Here is a 14,042-nt window from a genome sequence, read left to right on the forward strand (position 1 = left end):
TGTGTTATCCCGTTTTACACGGTCGACGCAACGACGCAAACATAAGCGCAAGCACAAGTAAAAGGAATGATTTTCTTTTCTTGTGCTTACGTTTATGCTTGGGCTTATACTTGCGTCACCCCCGGTTTACACGTTGGTTTCTTGTGCTTATATTATGCTTGCGTCGTTCTTGCAAACCAGCCTTTAGGGCCGATTATTTACATAGATCTGGTTGTAGACTGAATCGAACTTTAAACGAGGACTCCAGACATCACGGCTACAGTGCTTAGCTAAGCTTGGTCTTAACGGCATCACTAGAACATGAGGTAGCCGGCTGCAGCTCATGAAGTCTACAACTAACCGTGGCTTTGCAAGTCAGGTTATTGTTTTGACTTCACATTGGTTACCAAGATTGTATGTTCATGCACTGCATACATTATCGCCCATTTCATAATTAACATTGAAGTAAACATGAGGAGCCGCGTAGAGGTGTTAAAATTAATTAGGTTGAGTGACGGTTGCTATGATCGAATTCCTGTTCGAAAGCAGCAATCTATCAACAGTATAGTAAAGAATCTATTTCAGTCGCGTGTAATGTCTAGATCGAGCTTGCCGCAAAGCAATGAAGTCTTTGTGACTAGAAAGCTTGGCTTCTGTGGAAACGCACAGTTAACTGGAAACAAAAACTCCTCCGATCTGTTTAGAAGACGGACTACACATCGACCGTCGGAAACGGAAAAATGACAATTTTTACTAAAGGTTTTCGTTTTCCCGCCAATCTAATTGGCACGCTAAATGGTCCTAAATCGACGAACTCCAACATCAATGATTTGTTCGCCCATTGTCTCTACGATGCAAATTTAGAGTTTATTTTTCAGCAAGCTAATTTTCTACATCATTTTCCAATAATTGAATGATAAATAAAGTCAATCGTCATCCTCCATTCGTCCGCAAGGGTAAGTGCGATTTTTATGTTTACGTTATATATTTTATCAGGACTAGCGATTTCATGATTTGGGAAAAGTGTAACGTCGTCGATCACCAGCTTCCATTTTCCACGTGAATAGGAACTCTTAGAATCAGAGTCAACACAAAGTATACTTTTAAAATACCTTTTATGATGATACCGTTGCGGTACCGGGTTAGTATTTCAGACGGTTAGACTAAATTAGATACTGGCAATCAATGTTCACCACGCTGAGTGCGACAAAAGTGTCCAAAAATACCGGCAATATTCACGGTTTTATTATGTAAAGGTAAAAAACATTGTTTAAGTTAGGTCACAGTTGTTCTCTCGGGTGTGTCGCCTGAGTGCCTGAGAACAATAAGCAATCGGGTGCGTCGCCTTTGCTTCGTGAGCTAACTCCGATAATAATATTAGAAATTTCTTCACAGAGAGATTTTGAACTCGGCCGTTCTTATCTCGGGTGAGTCGCCTGATAAGGACGAGCAATCTTTGCCGTGTTTAATACTCGCTGCACATCGACGACGATAACTTAATTTTTCTCTGGGTTTTTGAATTGTCCGGAGGTTTTTGACTGAACCGGAAGTATTCGACTGCACGCAGTGAGTGAATGTTGATTGCTGTAAACTTTTTACAGCGCACTGGGGCTCGTATTGCACCGTAAACAATAGGCCTCCTGTAGTGATCGAGGAAAAATTTGGATGGCAAAATCGGTTGCTAAGGCATGCGTCTCGCCATGACGGTCAACAAATTTTAGATTAAGGAAGAAATTTTGTCATTGCAGTATACAGCTTTCGATTTTGGGACACTGAGAATAAGGGCTACAATAGCACTAGCAAGAACAAAAGTTATTGGAGAGTAATTTTAGAGCGCTTCGACGCGACGGATCCCAGTCAAAGTGATTTGAAGGCACTGCAAGGATGCTAAAAATAATAGAAATCCCCATAGAGAAAGAGTTTGACGAGCACGGGAGCCAATGAGCACTTACTGGCAACTGGAATTGTGGACCACAAAACAGCCGTATTTTTTAAATCGATCAAAAGCCGCAAAGCGTCTCTCCCCAGTCCCACTCTGTGATTATACACTCGCTCCAGACCTTTCGTGTGAAGACCGCGCGCATACGAATGACAAACTAACGCAAAATATACGACAGTTTTGCAGTCCACTGAAACTGAAGGTTACCCTTTAAGCAATTAACCAGACTGGCCACTGATTGCTTCTAGAAGCGAAACCGGTTCCGAAAATCTCCGTGGTCTGCTTGTAGTTTGAACTTTTCCCTTCCTGTCTGTTTATTTTAAATTTTTCTAATGTACTGGGTCCGCAGTAATTGGCTTGCGCTGTTCCGGGTTCCCTGCCATATTGTGTTCTTATTGTATTCTGTAAGTTGTTGATCATTATTGTAACGTATTTTCTGTTGGCGAAGCTAATAAAATAAAATAAAATAAAATAAAATAAAACATAAATGTTGTTTAAATAAGCAGTGGCATCTCAGGAAAATCCCTGGGCTTAGACCTCAACGACGATTTCTTAGGCGTCGTCCACACGTATCCGGAAATTTGTGAAAACGCAATTTTTTTTTTACGAATACGGCTTGCGTCCACACGTATCCAGTGTATTTTCCGGCCGTATCCGGAAATTTTTGAAAACGCTCTCCAGAGTGGAATTTTTTTTTATCCGATACGAATACGTATACGTGTGGACGGTTGTATCCGGAAATTTTTGAATACGCTTTCGTCATTCTCTTGGATCCAGTCTTCACGGCGAGCATTATAAACAAACATGGCGTACAGCAAGCCGGGTTGCAGCTTCTTTGTTAGTTGCTCTGATTTCTAGTTTGATATCATGCTTTCAGATAAATGCAGCTGTGATAAATTCACACAACCAATACATTAGAGATCGACAAGATGTTTTGAGATTGTTATTCTGGATGCGACCAGGAAGGACAAGCGCATAGTGGGACAATTTTATTAGTGCACAACGATCGAAGAAGAATGGAGAGAGAATTTTAGAACTGGGAACTAGAGCAAATCAGAAAATTTCCGGATACAATCGGATACGTGTGGAAGGCTGAAAACGATTCGAATATGCTGCGTGTGGACGCGAAAATTTTCGCATCCGCAAAAAAATATTTGCGGGAAAAAAAATTTCCGGATACGTGTGGACATGGCATTAATCTCGGTTTTAATAATAATCTGTGGACATCCAGTGAAAAAAGCAAACAAGGCCTACTCCTCGGCAATGCCAGTAATGGCCTTTTATGTTACGTTTGCATGCAGGAATTTCAATCTTCCTTGAAATACTCATATTTGATACACATTCAGGTTGGCCGGCTTGAATGTTTGGTAGATGACTGTTGTCTTGGAGGCACAAAAATGGAAGAAAAGGGGAATTAAATTATGAGGATGAGTAGACACAATTGACGTATGAAGGGGTCCCACTTCTCTGCGATCAGAGGAGAGGGAAGGAAAATCACAGGTTGATCCAGAAGCCGTCTCTGCTCTTTTCTTTGTGAAAGCTGAGTCGTTGTGTTCAAACCAAATTTGTTTAAACGAGGGTGACACTTAAGAGCCGTCCTCTGTAAATATCGACTATCGTCGTTTGGACGAGAAAAAATGAAATCCCTCAAACTTTCTCAGAAGAATGGTCTATATAAGTGATTCACATAAATATAACTTTCAGCTCAGTTCGATTCGTATTTTAGCTGTACTGCGACCATCTTGGTTTTACCGCTCTGAGAGGGCTTTCAGCGGCCATTTTAGGCCACACTTTTAAGAATTTGCCTTACAAAGAGAGCGTTACAAATCCGAACAAGATCTCATTATTCGAAACAAGCAAATGTTTGTTGTTGTGTTGAGAAGCTTTTTTGGGAATTTGATCGAAATCTGATTTTTTTACAAAATTTTTAATTTCTTCCCTATTGAACTACTCTTCAACTGCCAAAAAAATGGCCGAGTTTAAAGGAAATATCGCTAAAGATACATTAGTTGGCATCCTAAAACAGCATCCCGGTTAAAGAGCACTGTCTCGTCTGTAAGAATATGCAATAAAATTTTTGGGCAGTTAAAAAGAGAAAATTATAGAAGAAGAAGTTTTAACTGTACTTTTGTCAACAAACACCGCCTTCCTAATTAGCATAACAACATGAAAATAACGATTTACTAAGAAAATAATGATAAATTCCACTTACCTCGTGAAATATCGAGAACTGGATATTTCAAAATATATCAATTTATAGTTTCAGTTGGATGCAGCCGTATTTTCGATGATTTGTTGTGCGAAATCACTGTAATACACCGCAGCCGTTAAACTGAGTTGAATTCCTCAAAGTCCGTCAGGACAACCATCGGCCGAAAAAATTGCCTTCCGCCCCATAAGCTGCCGTGTGCAAGGTGTCAAATATTTCTTTGTTATCCTTAATGACCAAAACTTCTTTCAGCAACCATTTAAATCTTGCTTTGAACTGCCAGAGATTCTCGTCAAGAAATCGTTCATGTTCCGTTGACCTTCCGCCGTGATTAAACAATGAGATTGCGTTACAGAAACGCGCGCACATCCAAACGGGTAGGGGTGGGGGTGGGAAGGAAATGAAAATGGAACAGCTCCTTAATTAAAAAAAAAGGGCCATTCAAGATTACTAGCAAAGCTTCTTTATGCATTTCGGGTACTAAATAGGAAACTGCTGTCCCAGAATAATGTGGAATATGATAAGCCCTTGTGCTGTATGTTTTAGGTTGGGGCGTGGGAGGGGGGGGGGGGGGGTGGTGGCAAGTAAAACACTAATTTACAGCATCAGTTGATCGTTGCTCTTCTGTTTAGGTTTCATACACGATGTTGGTCAATGATTCTCGTCAAGAATTTTTTATGTTCTGTTGACCTCTCGCCATGATTAAACAATGAGATTTCGTTAAAGAAACGCGCGCACATCGGGGTGGGGTGGAGGTGAGGAGGAAATAAAAATGTCACGGACTTTAGCTTGTAAGATGCTGTGAAAGTGATAGCCATTCTTCGCCTATTCGGGGCTATAAATTAAACACCTATCTTGGAATAATGGAACATGACTAGTGACTTTGGGGAACGTTAAGAAATTTGTGTAGGTTATAATTTTTTCTGGTTTCTGTCGTAGTAGGAAGTACCCTCTGTAAAGTCCGGTGTGCGACAAATGCAGACTGCAGACTTGCAGACTTGCAGACCTACTTGTAGACCTGCAGACTTGCAGACTCAACATTCTGGCCTTTCCAAATTCATTTTAAAAAGTAATATTGTGTAACCTCCGCCATTCCACATCATGCGCTGTCCGCTTAGTACGCTTTTAAGGCTACGCGACCTGCATACTTCCGGATTTTCGCGACTTTGGAATTTAACAAGAATTATGTGCTAGTGTTGTTGGTTCCATGGTGTATTGCTGATTCACTAGCTCGCGGCATTTAGTACGATCGAGGTGATATAATCCCTTGAGGAGGCATTTGTTGTTTACAAAATTTTAAGAGCTAAAATCTCGCACAGGGTTTTAAATTCAAACTAACTTTGGCATGGCGACCACCTGAGCAACACGTCTACATATTTTTTTGCTATTCTAACTTTGAACTCGGATATCTCGATAACCAATCAAAATATCGGAAAAGCCTTATTAATGTCTTTTGAATAACGTTGTGCAGCTAATTCGTTCTTGCCAGGCGTTCGATACCCGATAAATTCAATCCAACAGGCCTCGTTCATCGGAGCATTTACTCGATCCTGACATTTTAGAATGTAAAATAATCACTAAAATTGTATTTTTTCCGGAACTTAGCCCTTATTATGCTGTTTGCTATATAGTTTGACAACGTTTTCTCAAAACTGGCGCACGAACGAATTTAATTCCTGAACAACAACCGTGAAAGTAGCCAAGTATCAAAGTGTACCAAGCGGACAGTGCATGATGTGGAATGGCGGAGGTTACACAATACTATTGAGTGTGCAAGTCTGCAAGTCTGCAAGTCTGCAAGTCCGCAGGTCTGCAGGTCTGCAAGTCTGCACTCTGCATTTGCCGCGCACCGTGTAAAGTCACGGTCTCTTATTTAGATGGGTACCTTTTCCAGCGAGTTCAAATATTTTGTGGTAGATCTAGGGGCAAAAATGGACTTTTTGAACTTTCGTCGACAATTCGTTTCATGTTTTCTTTCCCTCTCTCACTGTGATCAAATTGCCCTGCGGAAACGCGAAGCCGATCGTTAAGTAGATTTATATAATGACTATATCAAATTAAATTTCATGGGTGCGGCTACTTTTCATTTTATTTCGTGGGGGAGGAAACGCGTGACGAACCCCCAAGGACGTCTGCGTTGTCGCAAAAGAGAACCACAGAAATATAATGTGGCAATCAAAACGTATTGTTTCCAGTTTTAATATATACATTCTTTTCGTGACACGCGTAAAGCGAATGGCTTAGTAGCCGCACTTTTAATTGGTCCATGGAAAATTCCTGGTCATGGCCACCTGTGGGTACTCGTCGTATGTTGGAGGTACCTGCGGATCCAGTACCCAAAACGAAAGCAATGTGCAGTGTGTCCTACTGAGTGACTGCCGAGGGGACGTGAGTGTCCATTTAAAAGCACTGCACGTTTGGGCAGGTATAGTATGAGTATTTTGATATAATTTTATTTTAGCAGTTTTCTCTTAAGAAACACCAAAGTACAAATCATAAGTATTCATTCCTTGAAACGAATACATTTATTTTGAACTCCCCCACGAAATTCACAACCTGGTTTCCATGCCATTTCGAATCACAAGTTATCACCTGCAATTACACTTCATTACACCTTTTCACACGAAGACGCTAAAAATAGAAGCTTTTGCGGAGTGAAAAGCGTGCAACTTGGTAAGAAGCATCTGTCTCATCAGATCGTACTCTCTAAACTAATGCTTTTGAAAAACACGTATTTGAATCTCATAAATTCTTCCTTATCAAATTTGGTCTGAGGCATATATTAATCACGTGCTAGGAGACCGTGGGAAAGTGCGAATTTCATTGACGCCCATACAGTGTATACCAAAAATTTGTACTAATGTATTCACGCACGGGTTCCATCACTAGTCTGAAATGTCAGCCGTCTCCTCCCCCTAACCCACAGGATTAGAGGCAATCTCGTACCCAGAGTCTTCAGGCTTTTTGGTCAGCGGGGCAACGCCGGGAAGACTCTGGGGACATCGAAAAAATTCAATCTTTTTGATTGGCTGTTCCGTAACGGTTTCCATTGTTTTACCGCAGAAATCCTGCGGTAATAAAATTCCATGTCCCCAGAGTCTTCCCGGCGTTGCCCCGCTGACCAAAAAGCCTGAAGACTCTGGGTACGAGATTGGGTTAGAGGAGACGGCTGACAATTCAGACTAGTTCCATCACCCGTCACGCTGCTTTTTTATGGGCCATCACGCGTCGCAAAAAAACCCTTTGCCACTCTCAATAAATGCCACTTACTATTAGCTGTTGTGCCCTATTTGTCAGTCGGTTGCCCTTCGTAACATTTGATAGCATTTCCAACGATGTTCAGATTTAGTAGTTTTTCTGGCTCCAAGTCCTCGTAATGGTAAACGCTATGACAACGTTCCAAAACACAAACAGGCAAGTGTAATACACACACACACATACACACACACACACACACATACTCACCTTTGGCAACTTGTGAGGTCTGTGTTTCCATACACCTCTTATGAGGACCCCCCTTTCTATTGGAGGTATCAAAAAAAAATATGGATGTTTGGTAGCTTATTTGCCCATCTCTTTAAACACTTGATTAGACTTTAGGAAATTTCAAATTTTTTTGTGGGGTCTTTGTTATGAGGACCTGCCCATTACTCAACTTTGAATACTTATGGGTACTACTTGCCATACAATTCTTATGGGGACATACTCACCTAACTTGTGAGGTCTGTGTTTCCATAGTGATACCCTACTTGCGAGGACCACCTCTTCTGATGCGGAAGAAGAAGAAGAAGAAGAAGGCTGTTTGGTTGCTTGTTTGTTATAAGTCAAGACATTTGCTTCCTGGGGTTTCACTTACTCCCCTCTGACTACTTAACGGGAATTTTAATTCTTGCTAAACTTATGGGGACTACTTGCCGAACTTATGGGGACATGATAGTTACACAACTACTTATGGGGACTACTTGCCAAACTTATGGGGACATGATACTTACACAACTACTTATGGAGACTACTTGCCAAACTTATAAGAGGACGTGCCAATAAACAACTACTTCTACTAATGGGATTATTTGCCATAGCTGAGCTATTGATTTTCTTCATTGAAGGGCACGTGTTTGCATGGAAACCAACCTATATTGTCTCTTTGTGTCTGTTTGAAAGGCCAATAAGGTTGAAGATGATACCAAGGTTCTTATTATTTCAGCCACATCCCATCTCATAATCACAAGAAATCTGATTATCTAAACAAAATAACAAAAAATGCTACATTTAGTTTGCATTGGAAACACCGACACTTGATTTTGAACACATGAGGAGCACAATAATAATAGACTGCTGGGTCAAAGGGGGGAGGAAGATGCACGACAAATATAGGGACCATGGAATAAACTAATATTGGAAAGAGTGTTATACTTACTGACAATAATAATAATAATAATAATAATAATAATAATAATAATAATAATAATGATGATGATGATGATAATCATAATTACCTATCACTGGATGAGGCTGAGTATGACCCGAAGAATTATAAAGATTGAGGAGTTTTCCAGTACAAATCCTTCTAATCTTACTTTTGAGATATATGGATAAAAATTTACGGGTAATTAACCTACTTTAAATATGCTCTCTCAGTTCCTAAGACCTTGTAACAAAACTTTCCAAAGGAGAACTGTTTTTGATCAGAAAGTTGATCATGTGACCAGCTATTGCAAAAGGCCTATTAGTGACAATTTATACTTTCTTATAACTGCCTTAGCACATTCCTTCACTTCAAATCGACTGTCCACCCAGCCCTAGCTTCGCGAGGTTTTGAGAGTCACGTATTTGTAGCATATTTTAAACTTTAAAAAGATTAGGTTTTAAGATTCTTGGAAAAAGGAAAACTGTACTACATTTTGTTGAAACACCAATTTGCTTATGAGAGAACTTCTAAAGACTTTATTTCTGAACAAAAAAAGCAATGAGATAGGATCCCCTTTCCTACAGTGTGCGCGGCCGGTGAGACCAGTTCCTAGACACTGCCTTCCTTTGAGACCATCATAGATAATCCAATGTGGATCATCAGAGGCGTGCAGCCTGTCATGGGAGAATTTTGGGGGGCTTTGGTAGAATCTAATATGGCAGCCAAGCTCTTTCTGGAAAATCCTCCTTCTGATCAAATAAGCCAGTTTTTCGGAGAAAAAAGCGAGGAGTACATGTCTTGTACAGAAAACGACACGGAGTTGAGGGATATTTCATGCTTTTTTGCTGAGTTCGAAGCAGCAGTAGGAGTCATCGAAGAGAAATACAACGTTTAGTGGTCGAAATCCAGACTTGCAAAAGTTGATTCCCATCCAAGGAATGGTCAAAAAGGACACTGAAAAAGCTTCACGAAAAGGTAATTAGAAGACTGCGCTCAAAACCAACTTTAGCGACACCATGGAGAGGAGATTTCACTATGAACATTTCCTGAGAAGTTTTTGATTTGATTTACCATAAAATTGTACTGTTTCATTCAATGGGGGATCAGATTGCAACAATACGCTGTCTCAGTACACTCAGTCTTGATTATTACAGTTTTTTCATGGTCATACCGTTGAGCTTTTGATGTGCAGGAGTATGTAGGAAAAAGTTGTCTGTCATTGTGGTTCCAGTTGCTATTACAATTTAATTAATTGTGAATGTTCCACTGCAGGAGACTAACATTATTGTCTAATATAAATACATTGTATGAACAGACTTTATGTTCCAACATCCATAACATATGTTCCCCTGTTAAGAAAAGTTTATTTACAGTGGACGACTCTACACTTAGACAACAGAAGATCCATAACCAGGATTAACAGTAAAAAAAAGTAAATGTTCTCTGGTGAAAACATTTGTACAAAAAAACTAAGCTTTGAACAACTTGTAACTTTTCTGCCCCATTGTCCAATGGGCCCAAATTGTTAAATTCTGGTTTAAAAAAATTCAAAAATGTAAGTTTAGAGAAAAATTTATAGTTGTAGTTTAAATCTGTCATGATCAGATTTTTGTATTTCTAATTTTATGCTGGGAGGTTTCAATTTCAGAGATGCAATTACGACCAGGCTGATTACCGAAGTTTGTGCCGTGTTGCGTAAAACTATGGGCACTCCCTTCTAATATCACAGCAAGCTGGCAAAATGCACTGCTTCCATTGTTTTTAAAACCACACCCATTTTAAATTCTTGTGCAAAAAATACAAAATGTATGTTTAGAGAAAAAAGTCTTGTTGCCAACTACAACATTAAGGGGGTAGGATACATGAGCAGTCATGACACCTGCATGTTGTAGTTTAAATCTGTCATGATCAGATTTTTGTATTTCCAATTTTATGCTGGGAGGTTTCAATTTCAGAAATGCAATTATGACCAGGCTGATTATTGAAGTTTGTGCCGTGTTGCGTAAAACTATGGGCACTCCCTTCCAACATCACAGCAAGCTGGCAAAATGAACCACTTCCATACCCATTTTTAACTCATAAATGCGACCATGCACAATGAACGAGTGATAGCAATGGTGGGTTTTTCACTAGGTTGGTTGGCTGATTCGGTTGTTGACTTTCAAGCATTCGCAGTGAAAGTGCGGTGTCTTGAATTCAATCAGTGAAGTGTCGGCATGAACTTTGAATAAAAAAAGAAGTGAAAATTTGTTTCACAGTGCATCAAAATAATCTTATTCAATCTGTAGATAAAAATTTGACAATTATTTTAGTGCAAGAATGGAGATTTTTCATTTAATATGAGCAAAGTTATAAGTTTTCCCGTTTTTCCACAAAGTGCGGTGTCTTAAATTGAATGAGTGAAGTGTCTGCATGAACTTTGAATAAAAAACACCCGAAAATTTGTTCCAAGGCGCATCAGAATAACCTTACACAATATGTAGGGAATAAGTTTAGAATCATTTTTATAGTACACGTATGGTTATTTCTTGTTACATGATCAGGCAAAGATATGACTTCTTTTAGCTTTCACGGTAGTGTATGTAGCCATCTTAATTTCAATTAAAATACTGATGCGTCATCTGCATTCACGAGTTGGCTCACAGGAGTTTTTGATTTAAAGATAAATTATTTCAAATGTTGTTAACACTTTGATTATCTGATCAATTTACATGATTTTGAGGACACCACAGTGGTTTTCTATGGATATTTTAAAACCAAAACGAGTCTTTGACATGTTTATTAAACCTGCTGTTACAATTAAGTTAAACAACTGGAAATGTTTAATAGTTGGTGTTGTGGAATACCAAATTGGCATAAGCTTCAGCAGAACAAAATTACACCGATTGCTAATCATGTAGCAACTTCATTTTGAAACCCGAACTAGAAGCAACTGTAATACATGTAGCTTGTTTAGCAGACAGAGATACACGGAAGGTTTTGTTTTCTGGATTTGTCCTACCACCGAGCAGCAATTCTTAGTGATTTTTGTCAAGCAGCTGCAATACCGATTTGATAAATTTTGGAAGCTGCAAATGCAAATTTTCTGTAAAATCATATACCGGCCGCCCTGAATGAACTTCTACATGGTTCATAAAGAGAGAGCTGACGCTTCGCTGAAAGCTACCAATTGTAACCTTAAGTATCATTATTGGCTAATGCTTGTTTTCTGAAGGCTGCACTGGTTGCTTAGGAGAAAAGGGCCAGTTGGTTATTCAAAAAAGTCGTGCCATCGCTTAGGGTAGATGTCACTTAAAGGATCTTTTTAACACAGGGCTTATAATAAGTCACAGATTTCACAATGATGGTCACTTTTAGGAGTGATCACAAACAGTGCTTTGTGTAGTTCTGTAGTGGCAAAGTCATGCTGCTCACATACATAATAATTTTTAGGTCAACTTACTCTAAGAGCTCTGAACTCCACAGTCTTGATATGGAATCACACCCTCAGCATGAATACTGTTATTTGGATCCTTGGAACAAACTTTCTTTTTGGTAAGCAGTTGAGGCTCTAAAAAGAGATAGAGAATCACACCGGAAATTAACTTACCCTATAAATCCCCCCACTGGGTGGGGAATTGCAGAAAAACAACTCATGCTTATATGCATCTCATGAATAAACAAGAAAATAACAGTAGAGCAAATCTTGTTATGTTCTTTTTACATGTAAGCACAGAATCAATTTTCCACAATCCCACACCTCCTTCTCTTAGGGACTTGACCAATTACAAAAGAAGAAAAAAAGAAGCCTTACTAGAGACCCAATAAATTTTTAATAACGATTAGGCTTACAAGCTAGGTGACATAACTTATTCAACACATTCCACCATTAGCCATTCGCCGAGATCTCGGCAGCGATCTCGGCCGAGATCTCGGCGGCCAAAAACGCGCCGAGATCTCGGAAAAATTTTCACAAGGGTAAGCAAACCACTGCCATAACTTACACTCTTTATTCTTCAAACCTTTAGTTATTAACATTATAATAACTTCCACTTGGCATCACTTGGCATGCATTTAAAAACCATCCCACAGGAATTCTTCATATATTGACAACTTACAGTGTAGGTCCAGTAGTTAGAAGTTACATTGTCTAATTCCAGACATGTAAAATCAGCTAGATCAAGAGGATTGTCACCTCCAAACAACTTATTAAATATTTTTTTATTATATTATATAACTACTGCTGGGAGACTGGGGGCAAAATAAAACTGTGCTCTGCATGCATGTCTAATTTGGAGACTCAGGACCCCATACCAAAGAAAAACATTTTAGATGTGCTGATGTGCTCATTTCCCTACCATGTGATGTCACAAAAACCAGAGACATAATTGAACCTTTTAAGTAGTGGATATATGATATTAAAACTGGCATGCACATTTTTAAAAGTGCACTTGAATTCTAATTTAAGCATGCCTTTATAATCCATACCTATTGAGCATGCACCTTTTCCAGGGATGGAACAGCTTAGAAGAGCAGGATAAGTGGAACTTGCAGAATAATAATTTATCTCAGACTGAGAATCTTCACTTTCACACCCACACTGGCACTATCAGAAACAAGATCCTATCAAAAACCAATTAAAACAAACATTGTCAACAAACATGGCACTGTAAAGATGGTGGGTTTGATGGTTGGGCTTGATAGAGTTTCTGCCTCTCTCATTCAGTATTTCCCTTGAACATTTCGCCTTCAGTCAGCTTCAAAAGGCTAAGCACAAGATTTTAAAGAGATCTACGTGTATACAGTATTTGATACATATTACAATGCATCAACAATCTCGGGGACAATCTGGCTTTTTAATACCAATTCACTAAAGCACTTAAATCTGAAAATGTTACAAAATGACAGTACACACTGCCCTTACCAGATCATTAAAAAAGCCATGCATTTTCCTTTCCTTGAATTTGACTCCTAAACTTTGTTTCTGAAGAAAGATATGGTAATTAATATCAGTGTAATTCCTTTTTGTTTCATGTCATTTGATGTTTGTTTGTTTGTTTCATTTAATGTCGCACCTGAGGATTGCTGAGAACAACACAGTCAAGGTCTTTTCCCATATCAAATCAACCGTGATCATTTGGATTGTTTTCTTTTATTTAATCCCTTCAAAGTTAGAGTTTTTTTTTTGAGGTTCTACCACAGTACGTACCATCAAATGCTGCTCTTTGCAACTGGATGCCAGGGATTTTAACCTGAAATATGCATACTGACAGCTGCATGCGATGCATTTGGCGTAGTTACTAAAACAAGGAATGACCTAAAATGATCTAAAATAAGTCCAAAATATCTTAAAATGATCTGAATGAAATGAAACCAAGATAAAAGGAATAAAATTACAGAATTACAGAACTGAGTGCTTACCAAACTAAAGGCTGATATCAGGAAGCTGCTGTGAACTGCCGGAAAGACCGAAGAAGACTTGAAAAGTGCCCATGGTTGCACGTAAGCAGATTTGATGACAAAGTCGT

The 14,042-nt window shown here is 39.1% G+C and overlaps 1 long non-coding RNA gene across 7 annotated transcripts; it reads right to left on the reverse strand.

Moving 5' to 3' along the window:
* Positions 1-3,986: 3,986 nt before the first annotated feature.
* On the reverse strand, positions 3,987-13,691 carry LOC146462723 (uncharacterized). Of its 7 annotated transcripts, none has more exons than XR_014857074.1 (5): positions 13,003-13,691; positions 11,978-12,085; positions 7,838-7,894; positions 7,593-7,648; positions 3,987-4,545 (listed from the first exon to the last, which is right to left on the reverse strand). It is a non-coding gene; the product is annotated as an uncharacterized LOC146462723 (long non-coding RNA). The 7 variants fall into 7 exon arrangements; XR_014857079.1 differs by lacking the exon at positions 3,987-4,545 and adding an exon at positions 8,259-8,368 and having other exon boundaries at positions 7,327-7,648; positions 7,838-7,891; XR_014857077.1 differs by lacking the exon at positions 3,987-4,545 and adding an exon at positions 8,259-8,368 and having other exon boundaries at positions 7,327-7,648.
* Positions 13,692-14,042: the final 351 nt, after the last annotated feature.

This window comes from Pavona decussata, unplaced genomic scaffold (genome assembly GCF_977016875.1).
Source record: "Pavona decussata unplaced genomic scaffold, jaPavDecu1.1 SCAFFOLD_186, whole genome shotgun sequence".
In the NCBI taxonomy this organism is placed as follows: domain Eukaryota; kingdom Metazoa; phylum Cnidaria; class Anthozoa; order Scleractinia; family Agariciidae; genus Pavona; species Pavona decussata.